The following is a 19,771-nucleotide window of genomic DNA, read 5'->3' on the forward strand; positions in this document are numbered from 1 at the left end:
GTGCCATCTGTGAGAGTCTGGCTCGGATCCGCAGAGGATCAGATGTAAATTATACATGAATCAGATGCTTCACTTGACTGACTGTTTAGGAGGAAGCATACAGGACTGTCCTGTGACTGATAGTGCCCAGTACAACAGGTATTCATTGGAGATCATGGACCTATAATATGTGCATCTATGGTGGGTAACTATATTGTTTATGTATGTCTGTGGGTAGGGGAAGAGGTTTTGAATGGTAATGTTTCTTGGCTTCAGGGGTCACCTCTGTAATGTGTAGGAGTCATGTATGCCGATGGAATTATTTTGTGTGGCCCTTTGTCCTTTGCTCTGCAGGCCTGCTCATTTTCCTTAGGCAAGTGGATATAGCTGACCTCACCGGGCTCTGTGGCAGCCCACACATAAATAAATAAGTCCACCTTGTGGATTATTTTACATTACAGTCATTTGGCAGATGCTCTTATCCAGAGTGGCATACAATAAAGTTCTAAACCATAACCAGAGACGCTGAAACCCCTAGAGGGAAGGACAGTTCCAAGTGCTAGAGTAACCACATAGATAAAAACTTGAACCCTTGTAGATGAATCACATGAACATACCAAGAAGTAGCAATAAAAGAGTTTTCGCAACTATAACTCTAAGAATAAATTAAAATAAGTATACATAAGTGCGATAATTACAACATGAATGGCTAATTAGGAATTACAGGGACATAGGAAAGGTGCAGTCTGAAAATATGCGTCTTCAGTCTTGAATGTACGTTCACAGGTGAGCTGTCATTCAGTGCACAGCAAGCACTGCTTCCTGATGGGGAGTGGGGGTGCCCTGTGTCGCAGAGCGGCGAGTTGGAGGAGAGTTCACTGAGCTCACACAGAGATGAGAACGATAGCAGAGACAGGAGCTCCTCTGCTTCCCCAGAGCGGTCAGCATTGTGTCAGGTCAGCTTCCTGCTGTTTGATCCCTTCAATCAGAGCTCTGACTCATGAGACAGTGGAGGTGAGGTTTACATTTTCTTCCCATCTCTTTTGCATCTTATTTTTTTATGTGGGTGTACAGAAAGACTTAGTGTTATGCAGCATTTTAGCAGTATTCATTTTTATTATGTAGGTACATACTGTGATCATCGTACTATTATTCTTTTAAACAGTTATGTGAAACTTAATTACCTCTCCAGAAGAGGTCAGTGAGCACGGGGAAGGATTCCGTAACATTTTCTTCACATTGGGGGAAATTCCAAGAACAGCATTCCACCCAAATTGCCCCTCATTTTCAATGTCATAGAGGGAACGGAGAGTTTCAGTGAGCCTGGTGCGACCTTTTTACAATGCCACCATTTATCACTGAAAATGAAAACCGAAAACCTTTCTGAAAATTGCTGTATTGTACATGATGAGGAAATATGTCAGTCAGATATGAATTCCTGCACATATCTCTCTATGGAAAAACTCCTCATATATTCAGTTATGAGCCAGGGTCTGTGATCTGAATGATTGCACAGCTAAAAGCCGCCCCCGCTGCTGCACGGTGCCCATTTCAAAAACTGACACAAAGGGGTTTAATGTAGATGTTTAGGAATCGCGTTGCTGAGTGTAAGCTGTAGACTTTTTATGGTTAGTTTGTCTCCATTGATTGTATTACTTGAGTGTATTAGTCATCTTTTTAATCCACAGCCTAAAGGAAAGAGTTCTGCAGTTGATGAGATTGGCAGTTCAAGGAGTGCCAACGTTTAAGATTTTAAATTGTGCATACGCCTTTGTGGCTACTCATTCTGAAGATGTAGTTTTCTGTTAATGTTGCCAAGTCTTGAATTTCTAATAACACTGTCTAGATGAAAGTGTCGTAAGCAAACACTGGAAATCGCCTAAAGTGCCAGTCAAGGGAGAAATTGAGTGTCATGCATTGAATTGGGCCCTCTGAAACAAAGAGGAGCCACATGTTTAGATTCCTCTATCCACAGTTACTCAACTACACTGTAAAAAATTACTGTAAAAATACAGCCAAATTCTAACAGTAATGTACAGTTTTTCTTAAGTACAGTACAATACTGTAAAATGCAGCACTTTTTTGGCGCCAAAAGCATGACTTGCTGTAAACAGCATGCTACTGTGAAATTTTACAACTATACAGTACAATACAGTTTTGTTTTTGTTTTTTTAAACCAAAAGACGGTTGAATTTGAGCCCGCCCAAATGCACCCATAACTGTGGACTCACACCTGTATTTTTCCCATAGAGTTTTTTTCACCAACTTCGGTGAAGTTAAGTGATTTGTTTTGCTATTTATACAAAATGTGAAGAGTAGAAACTGCAGCCACGATGGAGAAAAGGCTTTCATCGTTGGAAACCCCTCACCGCAGTAAGCAGTAACGTTAACTGCATATTTCCGTTCATCTTCTGGAGGAAAATCACATGCATATGCTGCTTGCTTTTAGCTTTGGAATACGATTCAGGTTCAGTTAGAATGTTTGGCGAATATTGTATATTGCAGATCTAGGTTACAATAAAACAGCCGGATAGCCAAGTACCGTTACTTCAGCTAAATAACGTTACCCGCAATTTCTGACTTCCAGTCTGGTTTACCAGCGTTAGCTTTTCCGGTCATTTGTTGAAGCACAGTGCTATTGTTAGCTAGCATAATAGAGCAAAATCTAAATATTTGACTGGTAATCTGTTCCCTCTGTTTCATGTTATTATCCTGTGAGAGTACATCACAAATATATGATCACTCCAGAACTGTAAAAATCTTTATCGCCTTTGTTTTGCTCATGCAGCACTGTGACCTTCTTTGGAGCTTTGATCAACCTGCGGAAACATTCTGTTGTTACCTCTGGCCGCATCCATTTTCCCCACCAAGGCTAAAGAATGCAAATGCCAATCCAAAGGTGGCCCCTTTTTTATATGTGGTAACGGGGCACAAACAACAAACACCTGGGTAGGTTGTTCACTGAAATGACAGCCAGGTGTTTCAGCAGTACATATACAGCAGTAATTATATTTACCCTATATACATGCACATTTCAATGCAAGTATGATCACTTTTGTGTAGATGGTAACAAGGCTGCAAACAAAAAAAATTGAATAAACTGAATAAACTGCTCAAATCAGAATGATCTGACTTACGTATTTCAACAGTATAGTTTCATTTATCTGCCAAAATGCAGCATATTTCCTTCCACAATGATCAGAATTTTATTGGGTTTTGAACTGAAAGTTAACTGTTTTGAACAGAGTATCTAAATGTCTGCAAAATTTGCTGTATTTGTACAAACTTTTGCTGGTAGTGAACACTGACTGAGAGAGGTATTCATGAATTTTCGAAGAAGTGGTGATTGAATGCCTTTAGTATGAAAGCAATGCAAAAATATCCACAGTTTAGTTCACATAGTCTAATGATATGGTGAATGTGTTAAGTGTTTAATGTGTTTATGTGTTAAATGGTATTGAGATTGTAAAAAACTGTAAATATATATTTTTTCTTTAGGAAACCATCTTTCTCTTTGTGTTTAAACTACATTTACTAAATTACTACATTACATTACTAAAAAAATGTTGGTGAGTAATATGCATTGGCTTTAATAAATGTTGTAAGGCCATCTCTTGTCTGATCCATTTCTATGCTTGCAATTTTCAGGAGTTTTTAATTTGAAATGTCACTTTTTAAAATCATTGACTTGTTGAAGAAAATCATATTATCCTGCTGTACTTTAATTTTACAGTAATACACAGTATAATGGAAACCAAACAGCTGACCATATCCTACTGTAAAGCTTAAATAATATTACTGTTAGTTTACAGTAGGTACACTGTAACGCAAATCGTATATACAGCACATTACTGTATATTTTTACAGTACTAAATTGTTAAATTACAGTAAGTACATTAGAACAACTGTAGAGTACTGTAATACATTTTACAGTAATTAACTGTTGAAATAAATTACGGTAGAGGCACTGTAAAAAAACAGAAGAATACTGGCGAATTTAGCTGCCAGTATTTTACTGTAATTTTACAGGATTTTTTTTTACAGTGTACAGTCCAGGGCCCCATTCCATATATGTCACAAACTCAGTTACCCTGACTAGATTGTTTATGTTTTAGGATAAAGTCAGGACACTCGGGTTGATAAAGGGATTTCACAACTAAGACAGGCTTGTTGCTCGGACAACAGTGTTTTTAGCACAGATCGGCAAAACCCCTTAAGCCTCACCGGACCAGGGCTGGGACGGTGAGGGTTTTTTTGCATTCATTCAGTGCAATTTTCAATCACTATGGTAAAAGGATATACCGTTTGAAAGCGTTCCTTATTTTGTAACATGTGGGTGGTAAAACAAGTGTGGGGGGGCCTCACCTTATCAGCATTTTTGAAATCCACATACTACAAGAAATAAGGTAATGTCAATATCCTTTACACAAGTGTCCAGTAGAGTAAATACATAATAGTTTCTCATCCTAAAAATGTGCTAACTCAAAGAAACATTGCTAGAATGTCCATTGTTTACTTAGAATTTCTCTGGAGCAATAATCATTGTTGTCCATTTTGCCATTGTATACTTCTATAAAAAATACTTTTACATAGAAATGCTATTATCTATGTCTTGTATAGGCTCTCTCAACCACGATGAGTCCAAGTCTGACCAGCATTTATATTTATATTTGTATTTGTAACGTAGTTGGAGAGTATATGCGTTACTCCCAAACACGTGTAAGAAAATTCAGTTTAACTTCAGCTCATCTGAAGCCGAAACCGACTACAGGAATGTTATAGAAGTGACGACCAAAAAGCATTTTAGCTAATGACATTACATTTACAATGGTGTATAATTTGTTAGGCTTGCTTAAGACAACACAACATTCGAAACTGTAGCATTTTCAATTATGTTGCGAGTCTGTTGTGCATCAGCAAAAACAGTTTTTGAGATTTTATGCCAAAAAGGTTTATTATGTCTACATCTAAAGAGAGGACTTCCTTTTGAGGACTTCCAAGGAATCTCTCTTCTGAGTGAATATTTCTGAGGAAGACAACAAAATACAGGGCATTTTCAGTGACATGACCACATTTTATGTCGGTGAGCATCTAAATACATTCTCAAAATAATTTATACATGGTTGCGTATTTGACAAAAACTTCAATTAATGGACCTGAATTAATTTATTGGTATACAAGATGGTATTATTGTGATTATTGTACTTATATTTTATGACCTTCTCAACCTGTTGCTGTCTGATAGCTGCAAGAGAGGGAGTTTGGTACAGAGAGGTAGAAGAGGGTGATAGGCGGGGGGAAGTGCAAACACTTTTTTCAAGAAAAAAGGTGTTGTTTAGTAAGCAAAAGGCATAAAGGCATAAAGACCCATCATATCATTTAGTTTCCATGTGTCCTTTTGGAGTCTCGAAATATCCTTCTTGGAAAACTGCCTAGACATAGATGAGAAAAAAACTATGCAGAATGCTCATTTTTGGTGATATTGTCCTCAAATTTGAAAGGGGATTTATCCAATGTTGAGACTTGTTTCTAAGCACACTAGCCACAGCTACAATAATCTGTATCCAGTCAAAAACAGAAAATCCTTTCAGTAAGAAAAGCACCTTCCACTCTTACTGTGTTTGAGCTTCTGTAACTTTGTTTTAGTAATTCTTGGAGTAATTCCGATTACCATTTGATTTTGGGTTTGTCATTTTTAAGCTTGTGTCAAGAAAAGGGGCAATACTTCAGGGGTTAAGATTAAGTTAGGAGAATAACATGTAGAAGCAGAAACAAGCTCAACTTTTGTAAGCGAGGTTCTTGTCAATGACCAAGCCATCATTGTAAAAAGGGAGCATGTTTTTACAGACCGACAAGACTTCTTAAGTCTACAGTCCCCTCAAAAAGTATTGGAACAGCAAGGCCAATTCCTTCATTTTTGCTATACACTGAATACATTTGGGGTTGAGATAAAAAGATGAACATAGTTCAGAATTTCAGCTTTTTTCTCCTGGTATTTACACCTAGATGTGTTAAACTACTTAGAACATAGCACCTTTGGTATCAGAGCACCCAATATATGGGTGACCAGAAGTATTGGAACAGAGAGTATTTAAGTAAATGAAAGTAAATTCCGCTTATTATTTTGTAGCAATAACTGCATCAAGCCTGTGACCATTGACATCACCAAACTGTTACATTCTTCTTTTGTGATGCTTTTTCAGGCTTTTACTGTAGCCTCTCTCAGTTGTTGTTTGTTTGAGGGAGTTTTTCCCTTCAGTCTCCTCTTCAGGAGGTGAAATGCATGCTCAATTGGGTACATGACTGGGACCTGCAAGGTCGGCGGTTCGATTCCCGGTACCCTGCATTGCTCCAGGGGTGGATTGTCTCCTGCTTAGTCTAATCAACTGTACGTCGATCTGGATAAGAGCGTCTGCCAAATGCCAATAATGTAATGTAATGTAATGTAAGGTCAGATGATTGACTTGGGCAGTCTAAAACCCCCTAATGAAGTCATTTGTTGTGTCGGCAGTGTGTTTTGGGTCATTGTCTTGCTGCATGATGAATTAGTTTGGATGCATTTCTCTAGTTGGCAGACAGTTTTGTAGACTTCTGGGGCCTCATTTATAACCGTTGTGCACAAAAAAAGGGCTTGAAATGTGCATACACCACTTTCTAAGCATAAATTGGGCACCAATCTAAACACCAATTTCTAAGCAAAACTTGCCGAGGAAATGTGCATACCCATGTGCAGAGGGAAATAACGACTCTGCAGGCAAAGTAGTGAAATACAGAAAATATGTTCTAATGATACGTTCTAATTTCACTCAATTATTTGGACTCCTTATAAAATTAGATTAATTTTCATAATGGACTTGGGGCATCAATTCATCCTCACTGATTGATTCAAATTGTGAAGCAATTCCACTATTTGTGAAAGTTATAAAATGTCTGGGTGATGACCGTGCACAATGGCTGCTTTAGCACTGTTGGAGGGCTTTGCCAATGGCAGGCTGCGGCTGGAGAGTGTGTTCAGGGACCACAAGGATTTTCCGGCCCAAGATGATTTGTTGATTTTGATTTCATTGAACCTCGTGATGCCATCCGTGTGGGACAGCATAATTGGAATGACCCAACAATACATACGGTTTCCCTACACTGCAGGTGAACAAACCAACATCAAAGAGCAATTTGCTGCACATTCCCAAATGTAATATCATATATATCGCAATAAGGACACAACACAAGCTAGGGATGTGACAAATCATCAGGTTTTGTAACGGATACCATCCAATTTTTTTAACGGTTCACTGTGTGACCGATACTGTTCGTATCTTTTTTTTTTGTTAACTGTCCTGACAAATTTAATTGCATTTTCCATCTTTATTTTGGGCCATCTTAATAGTTAAATGTCAACATTGTAAATCAGATACATATACATTGCAGTGTAACCTTACAGTTACAGCAGTCGGTAGGCTAGTTCAATCCATGTAGTTTACGTCCAGGCATGCTGGTCGATCGCGTATCATTTAAAACAAATGCAATAATAATACATTTATAATCTTCATGTTTTCATCCCCGCTTCTGCCAGACAGACTTGATTGGCATGAAATCTGTAAATATGCTGCTGTTAAGAACTTACAGACTGGGTTAAGCAATTTTATATATTTTTATGTAACAGTAAACTTTGCCAATGCATTTTATATTTTATATGGCGCAATCGTGGTTGTGAGATAAACATGGTCAATTTTTCACTGAAAGCAGGACATTTTATGTTTATTTCATAATATTACTATTGTAATTATCATATTGTCTATGAACAAAAATCATTTTCCTATTTGAAATGTGGTTTCAGAAGTTAAAAGTTCAGAAGTTAAAAGACTATTTTACAAGTTTCAAAGTTAAGAAGTTTGAAACTTGTAAAATAGTCTAACAGTAGTCCGATTTTCAGTACAGTACATTTTTGCTTTCAATATCCAATGGATAAATTGTCTTATGATAGTGTTTTGCTTTATTTATTTTCATGTAGATACCGCATAGAGTAAAGCTATGTTCAGTTATCTATTATCTGCTATTCTCAGCTCTGCGCTTGTTTTGAGGAAGGCCAGCCCAGTGATTTAGCAATTTATTGAAGCACTTGAATTGCTGAAAATGTTTTCAATCAGAAGAAAATGGATGGAATTTCAAACAGATTTATCTTATTTATGAGATTCGGAAGACCATTTTTGAAAACAAAAATAAAAAAACAGTGCAAGTCTGTACCTGCTGCAAAATAACATTTTGAGAGAAGCATCTTCCTTATCCTAATCTTCCATTGTATTCATAGAGGCTATGGAATTTGCCAATCCAACCTTTGCAATATGCATTGAAACAAGGTAATGAAACAAGTAATGAGTTCATTTGATTGGATATGAATGAATCAAGGTACACCACACCCACTGATAATATAGTGAGCATAATCCAACCCGTTTTTAACCTGCGCCATTTGATCTTTGCTCTGTGCGGCCCTCGCCTGTCTTTGGAAAATGGCGAGATTCAGTAGCCACGCCCAGTAAGCCATGCAGCTCGACAGCTGACTGCACCAGTGCGCCGTGCAAAGTTGTCAGTGAAAAAGGTTGCTCAACACTGGACCAGGCTGTTCTGAAAGCACCTGAAGCCACAGTCCATCTTCATGAACTGCTGTTGTTCAAGAACGGAAAGGCACAATCTGGACAATGCTTCTTTGAAGCTCTTGCTGGGTGGCACAAATATCTGGTTTGACAATGAAAACCATTTTAACTACTTTTTAAACTTGTCGACTTTCGGAGAGACCCATATTTTGGCAGATTTTCCTCTTAGTTTTTAACTCATAAAACTTTACCTTTACCTTCATGAAACCATGGTTAATTTCAGAACAGTCTCAGATACATAAACTAACCATTAAGCAGCTATTTCATTATACCGGCGGTGACCCGGTCATGCAGGTTCTTCCTATACAACATACGGAGAATCCGCCCCTTTCTCACCCCCTACTCGACCCAGCTCCTGGTCCAAGCGATGGTTCTGTCCTGCCTGGACTACTGCAATTCCCTCTTGGCTGGCCTCCCAGCGTCCGCCATCAGACCCCTCCAACTTATCCAGAATGCAGCAGCTCGTCTGGTCTTCAACCTTCCCAAATACTCACGTCACCCCCCTGCTTACTTCCCTCCACTGGCTGACTGTCATGGCTCGCATCAAATTCAAAACATTGGTGCTAGCCTTCCAAGCAGTTAAGGGGTCTTCCCCAGCTTACCTACAAAAAATCATCAGACCCTACACCCCTGCCAGACCCCTTCGTTCAGCCTCCACAAGCCGCTTGGCACCTCCCCCTCTCCAAACCTCCACCTCACGCTCACGACTACTGTCTGTTCTGGCTCCACGGTGGTGGAATGAACTCCCCGTTGAGGTCAGAACTGTACAATCTCTCCCAACCTTCAAGCGCAAACTGAAGACGCACCTCTTCAAGCAGCACCTCTCCCCATCCCTCCCTACCTCCCTGTGATCCTTAATTGTTGTCTTTGTGATTTACGTAGTGTTTCGGTATTTTTAGTTGGCTAGGTAAGCAGTATTTGGATAGTTAAGTTTGGTCACTTTTGCTTTGTTGTTTGTTTATTTGTTGTTTAAAAAAAAATAAAAAATAGGCCCTGGTCCTTATCTTTGTTGTACGGGTAGCAATTGAAATTGTACTTCCCTCTAGGGTCTTTCAGCGCACTCAGCCCTGGTTATGGGTATGCACTTTATTGTACGTCGCTCTGGATAAGAGCGTCTGCCCAATGCCAATAATGTAATGTAATGTAATATTGTGTGTGTGTGAACTGCAATGAAAGAGCAAAAAAAAATTTGAAATAACTGAAGTGAAATTCTTGTATTTTATAACACTCTGAGGGCCTTATTTTCTGGCCGTGCTACAAGTTGCTCTGCTGGCAATTTCATATTTTCCGAACCAACCAGATGCCTCTGTCTGATAATTCTTGATAAGACTTGCTGCATGCCAAAAAGCCGCTGCTCAGGGTGTGTCAGTGAAGAGCAAGCAGCTCATTGCCATTTTGGTGTTGTTTATTTCCATTTTCTGGTAAGACAGGTCCGCATTTCATCCTTTCGCCACCCAGCTGCTCAACCCAGGTATAAGGTGCAAGTCGCAGCCCTATAGTCTATTGCATATTGGTAATTTCTGGCCTTTCACATGCAATGCGTGCATGATCAGCCTGCTTAAAAGCCTAAAAACAGTTTGCGTTGATCATATGCTGTACAGTTTGTATGTGATATAAATCCCATGAGCAGGAAAATGCATCGGTTACATTGTATTTATTGCCATTGGTTGTGGCAGTTAGAACCAATTTACAACCATTGAGCATGAATTATTGTACAGCTGTACAATGTTTTGAGTCTATAAACACAGGCAGAGGGTGAGTCAACATGTCAGTGAGCCTTTGTCAATGATAGGAAGGGATTTAAAATGGTCTTGTAAAAATGTTTTAACACAGAAATCTTACCTATTGTACCTTTAAAGAAGAAAAAAAATTAATGATGAGCAACTGTTAATGTACTGAAGTCACAGAATGATGAAGGGACATACAAAGATCAACAGAGAAAGCATATACGTAGGCCTGCATTTTTTACCAGGGCTTCCAGAAATTTTGGCTATCATATCTTTAAATTGACTCACTTTTCCTTTGCGTTGTGACTCAATGGGTATGATGAATGTGTTGAATAATATTACTATTGTAATTATCATGTTGTCTATGAACAAAAATCATTTTCCTATTTGAAATGTGGTTTCAGAAGTTAAAAGTTCAGAAGTTAAAATACTATTTTACAAGTTTCAAAGTTAAGAAGTTTGAAACTTGTAAAATAGTCTAACAGTAGTCTGATTTTCAGTACAGTCGATGTCGTCAGTGCTAGTAAATAAATAAATAGCAGGCATTTATATAGCGCCTTTATCCAAAGCGCTGTACAATTGATGCTTCTCCATTCACCCATTCATACACACACTCACACACCGACGTCGATTGGCTGCCATGCAAGGCCCCGACCAGCTCGTCAGGAGCATTTAGGGGTTAGGTGTCTTGCTCAGGGACACTTCGACACAGCCAGGGCGGGGGATCGAACCGGCAACGCTCCGACTGCCAGACAAAAGCTCTTACTGCCTGAGACATGTCGCCCCTAGTGTTGTTTAGCACATATGTATGTCAGTAGGAAGTATACAGTTAAATTGAATTCATTTTGCATTTATTCTTGTTAGTATTTGTATCTCTCTTGTTAGCGCCTTTTGCACATTCATGGGATACAATATACATTCATGTAAAATCCAAATGTTTTATCTCTTCAGAACAGATCCTTTCAGGGAAACCTGTTTGGAATTGAGCTTGCATTTACGAGCAAGTCCATCACCAAAGAAATGGATGAAAAGAGGTTTGAAGCCATCGTAGCCTACTATTGTTCTACTGATGTTCTCCTAATTATCTACTAATGTGATAGTGCCACCGGTTTCAGTTCGTCTATATTTTTTTACATTTTTTAACTTAACACAATGCAGGTTTGTCACATTATCATTTGTTTTAAACTGTCTTTGAATGCTTCATTATCAAATTATTCGTTTTGGTGGTCATGTGTCCCCTTGTTCATCAATTAAGTTAATTTTATCAGTGTTACCTCTTTATGTATTTGCTTGCAATATAGCATATCAAGAGTAACATGAACATCCAAAATATCATGGTTGGAAACCACTGGTCTGTATACTGTTCTGCATGGTCTGAAACCTCACTTTGTCCCTACCACAAGTTCCCAAGACAGTAAACCCGAAACCAAAAACGAACACTATCGTTCTTTTCTGCTTACCAGATTACCCACTGCAACAGGAAAAATTTCTCCATTCCTGTTGAGAAACAGAAAAATTAAAAAAATAACCTCAAATGTTGTTTTTTTTTTTGTCTTTTTTACCAGCGTAATAGAAATTAAATAACAAATTAACTAATGATACAGGAACCTATCATATAGCCCAGTAAAATCTCTTGTGCATGTAAATCACCATTGTTATTAGTTCACTGCTTAGGGCAAATTATCTCTGGAAGTTATCTTGGCCGCCCAAAAGTTATTTGGGAAAACGTTAAAAATACCAATTTACTGTGTGTAAAGTTAATCTTACTAGAAATGACTGAGGCAAGAAGTGAAATCAAGCGTGAAACCACTGTACATGGAAAGGAGAGATTCTTTACCCCAGGGCAAATTTATGGATGAGAAAATTTCAGATAGTAGTACAGAGCCAAATCAAGAAACAATTGTCTTTATGGAGCTCACTATATAAGTGAGCCATACAAAGTGAAATTATTTTGGGTCACATGCCCTAGTAAACTGGTGTCTGTACTGATGCGACATGGACATCAACATGCTCAAGCCTTAGAACTCCTTGTTGACTGGGTTGCTGGTTTGCTTTTTGCTGGAAACCCCCATTTTGGCTCTGACCCCTTAATGTTCATCCCATTATGCACATCAGACACTGCCATCTGTTAGGAATTAGAAGTCAATTGCTTTGAGCAGACACCTATGGACCATCCAGATCAGAAATTAATAAGTCATTTTGGACAGGATTACAAGCACAGGCCATTCTCGGTAATTGCTGCCACCGAAGGGCACATCTCTCCTCAGTGAGTGATGCTCTTCTTATAAAGGGGGGCATTAAAAATGAGCCGCTCTGTTATTATAAAGAGTCAAGTTAAATGAAGTGTGGCAAATTTCAATTATACCACCAAGCCTCACTGTTGCTTGTGTTTGAGATGTGGTGGAATCAAAGCGAGTTGGACTCTGCTTTCATACTTTGAATTTGCTATAAACCTAATTAGAAAAGAACAGGGGCAGACACACCTTTATCTTTATTGATTTATTTTCCCAAGAGGTGAATACCACTGTCTTAAAAATGTATCACTTCTGGTTTTTACAGGGGCTTCATAATGCAGTCCGTTCTTCATGAATCAAGCCCAAAAGAAATATCTCGAGTTTTGCAGGTGCAATGGTAATTGCTAATCCTTTACCTCTCAGCCCTGTTCATAAATACTATTTATTAGTTCAACATGCACCATTTTCCAGTCATATGTTTATGTTTTTCACATTTTGGCATCCAATTATACAGCTGGAACTTCAGAGGACAACAGGAGGACCGTACCTGGGATTCAACGTAACAGTCCTACAATTAATCCGGAAGTTTGACTTGTAATTCAATTTCTTTTTTCTTTACAAACCCTAGTGTTGTTTGGCAAGTTCAGTAATGGCCCGAAATGAATGAAATGTTGTTAAAGGAGCAAATGCTTAGTTAAAGTTAAGTGCAAATCTTGATCGAACACGGGTTCTTATCTAAATTGCTAAAAAGTTTAAATGTTATCAGGAAAGTGACATCAGCAAAGAAAGACATTTTTCACTGGTGTTAAAAAAAGCCAATTTATTCTATTGACAGCAGAGGATGGAAAATTAGCATGGCGATCATCAAGTTGTCTATGGAGGCTATTTCTATTTCACCTCTTGTTCCAAGGGCAGTGACCACTCGAGGTCCGCCAAAGTGATAGTAACATTTCTGAGCAGGGGTGCACAGCCCTTTCTGGTCAGTGTTTCTAATGGACAGGAACCCTGCAGAAGGAGAAGAAACTGCTGAACTTGATATTGCAAAACAAAGATTACCACTGCAAAGTTGTAGCAGCAACAATATCCAAGCAAGGATCAAACTAATGTGTCGAGCAGAATGTGGGCGCTTATTATTTTTCATGCTAAAAGGCACAATCCCATTTCCCACAGTCATGTGATCCTTCTGCAGTCTGAGCCATGAATGCAATTTTCAGTGAAATGCTAATCTCTTTCCTCAGAACAGCTGCACAGCCATAGTTTTTTCACGCCCTGTCATGCAGTCCTTGCGAGGCTGGAACCTCACAAAAAGGGAAGGATTTCAGCCCCTATTATTTTATTTTGAGTTTTCTGTCTGATGGCTATGATTTCATTAAGGTGTCTTTCTTAGAATCGAGAGTTGCTCTTGCAGAGGACCTGTTATGCTTGGGGCATCAAGCTGCCAGTGCGGCGAAAGCTGCCCTTTGGGCTGAATACACTGTGGGCCACTTAGATCCGTTTTCATCAAAGTGTGGGCTTTTTAATTTGGGATTGAGGATTTATTACAGTTTGTGGTAAGCTAGACTAGTCAAAATGACTTTAAAGACTGCTCATGGTGTCTGGCCGTTTTCATCCTGTCCATGATGAAATGCAGGAAAATCAGTCCTATTTCATCGGTGACATATGGCTTTGACTTGGCAGACAGTCATTCTGATCAGTGGTCTGGCATTTTCAAGGGCATCTGGAAAACAGCAGGGATAATGAGAGGGAGGGAAATGGCAAATAAATCTCCACACAAAGAAAGAATGCCACATGCACCAAACTGGCCAAATGGCAGTAAAGAATAGTCAATTCTAATATTCTGAGAAACTGTCAGATTTCACTTTATAGTTGCAGGAAGTTCTGTAATTATAATCGCTGTAAATTAGTGTGGATGCCCAGGCACAATAAAATTTAATATAGCCTTCCCCTGTCCAATGATGAATTACCTGATCAATAAAGAATTTCTTTACTCTGGCAAATTGTCCTGTTGAGGATGAGACTAGAGCACTCAAAATGGAAGTTTCCGATATGTAATTTAATTTAATGCGTCAGGGACGAATATGGTAGGTTGATATTTCAAATTAACAAGCATCTACAAAAAGTATCCTGTTTTATGAAATTAAGTTACATACACTCACCGAGCACATTATTAGGAAAATGTTTACTTTATGACACCATTCATGCGTTTATCTAATCAGCCAATTGTGTAGCAGCAGTGCAATGCATACAATCATGTAGCTACGGGGCAGGAGCTTCAGTTAATATTCACATCAACCATCAGATTGGGGAAAAATGTGATCTAAGTGACTTTGACCGTGGAATGATGGTGGATTTTCACATATACTAGTCTCTAGAGTCTAGAGTTTGCAAAGAATGGTGTCAGCTACGTTTTGTGTGTTCCACAAGAGACTGAATCTCATGGCACGGCATTTTGCCACTCTCAAAAATGAGTGACATACAGTGCAGTCTGTAGGTATTTGGACAGTGGTACAATTTCTGTTTTTTTGGCTTTGTACTCCACAGAACAGCCTTATTGACTGTTATTGGCACAAGTCCTCATATTAACAAACTTTTAAGCTCTTATATCTGCACTAAGGAAGTGTTTGAATATACCTGACTAATCAGAAAGAGCTGATAATTACTTTTGGTCCCATAAAATGAACTATCAGACTATGTATAAAAAGTAATGTAATTCCTACACAGATCACCTGATAGGGATATAAATCAATTTAAACCCTCAATTTAAAGGTAACAGTCTGCACTTTAACCTCTGTGGTGGCCCGATCAGGGATCGATACCCCACTGGAGTGGAATGGCGAGGACGCCGACGTCAGGAGCTGGGTAAAGTGATTGACGGCAAATATATCCCTATGTCCGTTTTAAATAGAGCCGCACCTTGGAGAGAGCCGGGAGGAAGAGTCAGCACCACGGCCAGCACCACCGGGGCGAGGCACGTGCGGAATGCAAATCCCTAACCAATTTTAAGTACACAGGCACAGCTGAGCTGAATGAGAGAGGAGAGCAGCACGCTACAAAAAGCCGGGCTGGAGAACAGAGCGGGGCTGACTACGGAGGCGGAGAGCTGTGCAGCCCGTGCTTAATTAAAGAGTGCAGCCTAAAGCCGAACGAGCCACCACGAGGAAAACAGGGCGGAATTCCACGAGAAACCCCGCGACCAAACCTTAATTCGGAGCCTCACGTGAGCGTATCTCTCCTGTAGTAAAACCGGCTAACCTATCCCGCTCTAAATTCAAACAGAATCCCCTAAGGAGGGCGGACAAGCTGACTACCGAGGCCGGGGAGACACGGAGGCCAGGAGCGGCCCAGCCACGGACAAAGAAGGACGAACGGCGTCACGTGGATGCCGGTTCTGTTTTCGGGGCACCACACCTCATATTCATTGTATCATTTAATTGCTGTTGTACAGAGCCGAAGTAACAGAAATTGTACCAGTGTTCAAATACTTACAGACTACACTCTACATTGATGTAACATATGAACAGCTGGCCTGCATGCTCTTAGATTCATGAAGAATTTTATCGACACAAGTTTAGATATTGTTGGTATATAACTTTCCCAACAACAGTGGACTCCAGAAGTATTGGTACCCTTAATAAAAATTGGGAAAAAATGCAGGCTTATGTAATCCCCTCAGATATGATGGGGGACGGTTCCTCTATGGCCCCCTCTGCTTCAACTTGAGGTATGATGTACAGATGCTCTTACATACATCAAAGAGGCAACACACAGTGATGTGGTGATTGCTGTTACAAGCAGTTTTATTTAATAAAAACAAAAACGGCTTTATGCCTGTCCCGGGCCAAGATGCATGGAACATGCAAGAGAGGGAGAGCGAGAAAGAGGAAGAGAGAAAGAAAGACCACAGCTGCGACAGGACCCGGGCCCTATTGGCAGGGAGAGAGTGCAGACCAATCCAACACTCACATTACAGAATATTAACTGCAAGCTATAGGGACTGTAAACCATATACACTACAAACTGTAATTCCACTGCAAGCTATAGCCATGGCAAACCATATGCACTGCGAAAAGTGTATACCACAGACCATACTCCCTTATAAAACAAAGGATATGTGAACTATTATAACACCAATAGCCTATACCCACCACCTCACCAGTGCCTGCCTCCAGCAACCCAGGCCTGCAATCCGCCATGGCTAAGGAAACAGAAAAGCTAGAAAAGTAAAAAAAATAATATTAAAAGCAATTCAAACAAAGAACTCTCTTCTAAAAACCGTATCACTGGTAGACAAGCCCACAGGAAATGTAATAGAAATAGTACAAATCACAATAGCTAATACATAGGCCCAAAGGCTGACAACAGAGTAGGCCAAGAGCTTTAAAGTTGACCACAGGAAATGTAAATAAAAGTTTTTTATATCGCTTGAACCAGCACATAACAACAAGGCTCTGAACACCAGGTTTCCAAAACACGTACTGGTTCACTAATAAATAAGGTTTTCAAAATACGTACTAATACATAAACATTTTCTATTAATACCTTGATTAATTAAAATATGCCATTCAGAGAAGAATCAGGGGCTGGCAACCCAATCAGAACCACAGGATATCTAAAGGAATAAAAATTGCGTTATTACCATATCTAAAACGAATGCCCTCTGTTGATTGGTTGGTAAATACCTTTTTAATAGTAGGTCATTAACATTAGCCTTGCCTCGCAGCTGCGGCAACTAACTATAAGATAGTGTACCTTTTGTATTCACCCACGAATGCAGTTAGTGCTGCAACACAGGTGTAGTAAACCGCAGCAATCTATCAGAGTCTTAGCTTAAAAACATCTCCTGTGCACATCTCTGATTAAAAGTATTTCCAGTGTACCTTAAGTTTCCTGGGGTCTCATGGCTGAGAAGGTGTAAGTAGAAGTGCTTGCAACCCACTGCCCTACCCCTTATATAGGGTGACATGGAGTTCTGGGAATTGTAGTTCTTACCTACCCCCGCTACACTTATAATAAACAACATGGATTATGACCTATATGTTACAGTGGGGTGCAAAACTGTTGGCACCCCTGGTTTAAATGTCAGTTGCAGTGAATCAGTATGTGATACAACAGATACCTACATTACATTACATTACATTATTGGCATTTGGCAGACGCTCTTATCCAGAGCGACGTACAACAAAGTGCATACCCATAACCAGGGATAAGTTCGCTGAAAGACCCTAGAGGTAAGTACAATTTCAACTGCTACCTGTACAACAAAGATAAGGACAAGGGCCATTTTTTTTTTTTTTTTTTTTTTTTTTTTTTTTGAACAAACAAACAAACAAACAGAGCAAAAGTTACCAAAGTTAACTATCCAAACACTGCTTACCTAGCCAACTAAAAATACCGATACACAAAGCAAGTCACAGAGACAACAATTAAGGTTCACAGGGAGGTAGGGAGGGATGGGGAGAGGTGCTGCTTGAAGAGGTGTGTCTTCAGCTTGCGCTTGAAGGTGGGGAGAGATTCTATAGTTCTGACCTCAACGGGGAGTTCGTTCCACCACCGTGGAGCCAGAACAGACAGTAGTCGTGAGCGTGAGGTGGAGGTTCTGAGAGGGGGAGGTGCCAAGCGGCCTGTGGAGGCTGAACGAAGAGGTCTGGCAGGGGTGTAGGGTCTGATGATTTTTTGCAGATAAGCTGGGGAAGACCCTTTAACTGCTTGGAAGGCTAGCACCAATGTTTTGAATTTGATGCGAGCCATGACAGGCAGCCAGTGGAGGGAAGTAAGCAGGGGGGTGACGTGTGAGTATTTGGGAAGGTTGAAGACCAGACGAGCTGCTGCATTCTGGATGAGTTGGAGGGGTCTGATGGCGGACGCTGGGAGGCCAGCCAAGAGGGAATTGCAGTAGTCCAGGCGGGACAGAACCATCGCTTGGACCAGGAGCTGGGTCGAGTAGGGGGTGAGAAAGGGGCGGATTCTCCGTATGTTGTATAGGAAGAACCTGCAAGACCGGGTCACCGCCGCAATGTTCTCGGAAAGGGACAGTCTGCTGTCCATCACCACGCCGAGGTTCCTTGCACTGGGTGACGGCGTGAGTGTGGTATCCCCGAGGGAAATGGAGAGATCCAGATGGGGAGAGGTATTAGCAGGGATGAATATCATTTCAGTTTTACCTGGGTTGAGCTTTAGATGGTGGTTGTCCATCCAGCTCTGGATGTCCCTCAGGCAAGCAGAGATACGGGCTGAAACCTGCGTATCAGACGGCGGGAACGAGACGAAGAGTTGGGTATCGTCCGCATAGCAGTGGTAGGATAGCCCATGTGCAGTGATCACAGGGCCAAGGGAGCGAGTGTAGAGAGAAAAAAGAAGCGGGCCAAGGACTGAGCCCTGGGGAACTCCTGTGGCGAGGGGCCGAGGTGTCGATACCGAACCAGCCCAGGCAACCTGGAAGGAGCGACCAGAGAGGTAGGACTCAATCCAGTCCAGGGCTGTGCCACAGATGCCCGTTGCTGACAGGGCAGACAGGAGGATGGAGTGATCCACAGTGTCGAAGGCAGCAGAGAGATCTAGAAGAATGAGGACAGAGGAGAGGGAGGCTGCTCGTGCGGCATGAAGTGACTCACTGACGGAGAGGAGCGCAGTCTCTGTCGAGTGGCCCGATCTGAAGCCAGACTGATGGGGGTCTAGCATACATGGCCAGAAAGAACAACCTCAACACAAAATTAAGCGTCTGAAGTATGCAAAAGAAAACATTGAGGAGCCTGAAGCCTTTTGGAACAATGTACTTTGGATTGACAAAACCAAAATTGAACATTTTGGCCACCACCAAAGAAGGTATGTTTGGAGGGTGAAGCCTTTGTAGAGATGAACACCTTGCCAACTGTGAAGCATGGAGGTTGATCCATTATGCAAGGAGGCCAAATAATATTAATGGTTTATACATTTTTGTCCCATTGTTCACTAAGAAAAGCAAAGACTGCTTTTGAAGTTTGTAGTTCTCAATTAGTTTGTTTTCAATAAATGAAATTGGTTGTCGAGAGAGAGAGATGGTGACAAAAATAGCAGGGTGTATTCATTTCCCACCTCAAGTCCCCCCAGCATGCTTTGCAAGCTTTCTCTTTTTTTAAACCACATACTGACCTTTCCCAGTCATTTACTGTGCGTGTGGATTGCCTGGGAGGCAGTTGGCCCCCAC

The 19,771-nt window shown here is 40.5% G+C and overlaps 1 protein-coding gene across 2 annotated transcripts in view; it reads left to right on the forward strand.

Moving 5' to 3' along the window:
• Window positions 1-19,771, forward strand: part of LOC133126908 (heparan sulfate 2-O-sulfotransferase 1-like) — a 100,976-nt gene that overhangs the window by 34,880 nt on the left and 46,325 nt on the right. Inside the window, exon 1 of one of the 2 annotated variants that reach the window (XM_061239406.1) lies at window positions 4,249-4,385. The exons of the other annotated variant lie outside the window; for it this stretch is intronic. The gene's annotated coding sequence lies outside the window, so the exon portion shown is untranslated. Of the gene's footprint in view, window positions 1-4,248; window positions 4,386-19,771 lie in introns of those variants that run through there. 2 annotated transcript variants of the gene reach the window in all.

The sequence above is a fragment of the Conger conger genome, chromosome 4, assembly GCF_963514075.1.
Source record: "Conger conger chromosome 4, fConCon1.1, whole genome shotgun sequence".
NCBI classification, from domain to species: domain Eukaryota; kingdom Metazoa; phylum Chordata; class Actinopteri; order Anguilliformes; family Congridae; genus Conger; species Conger conger.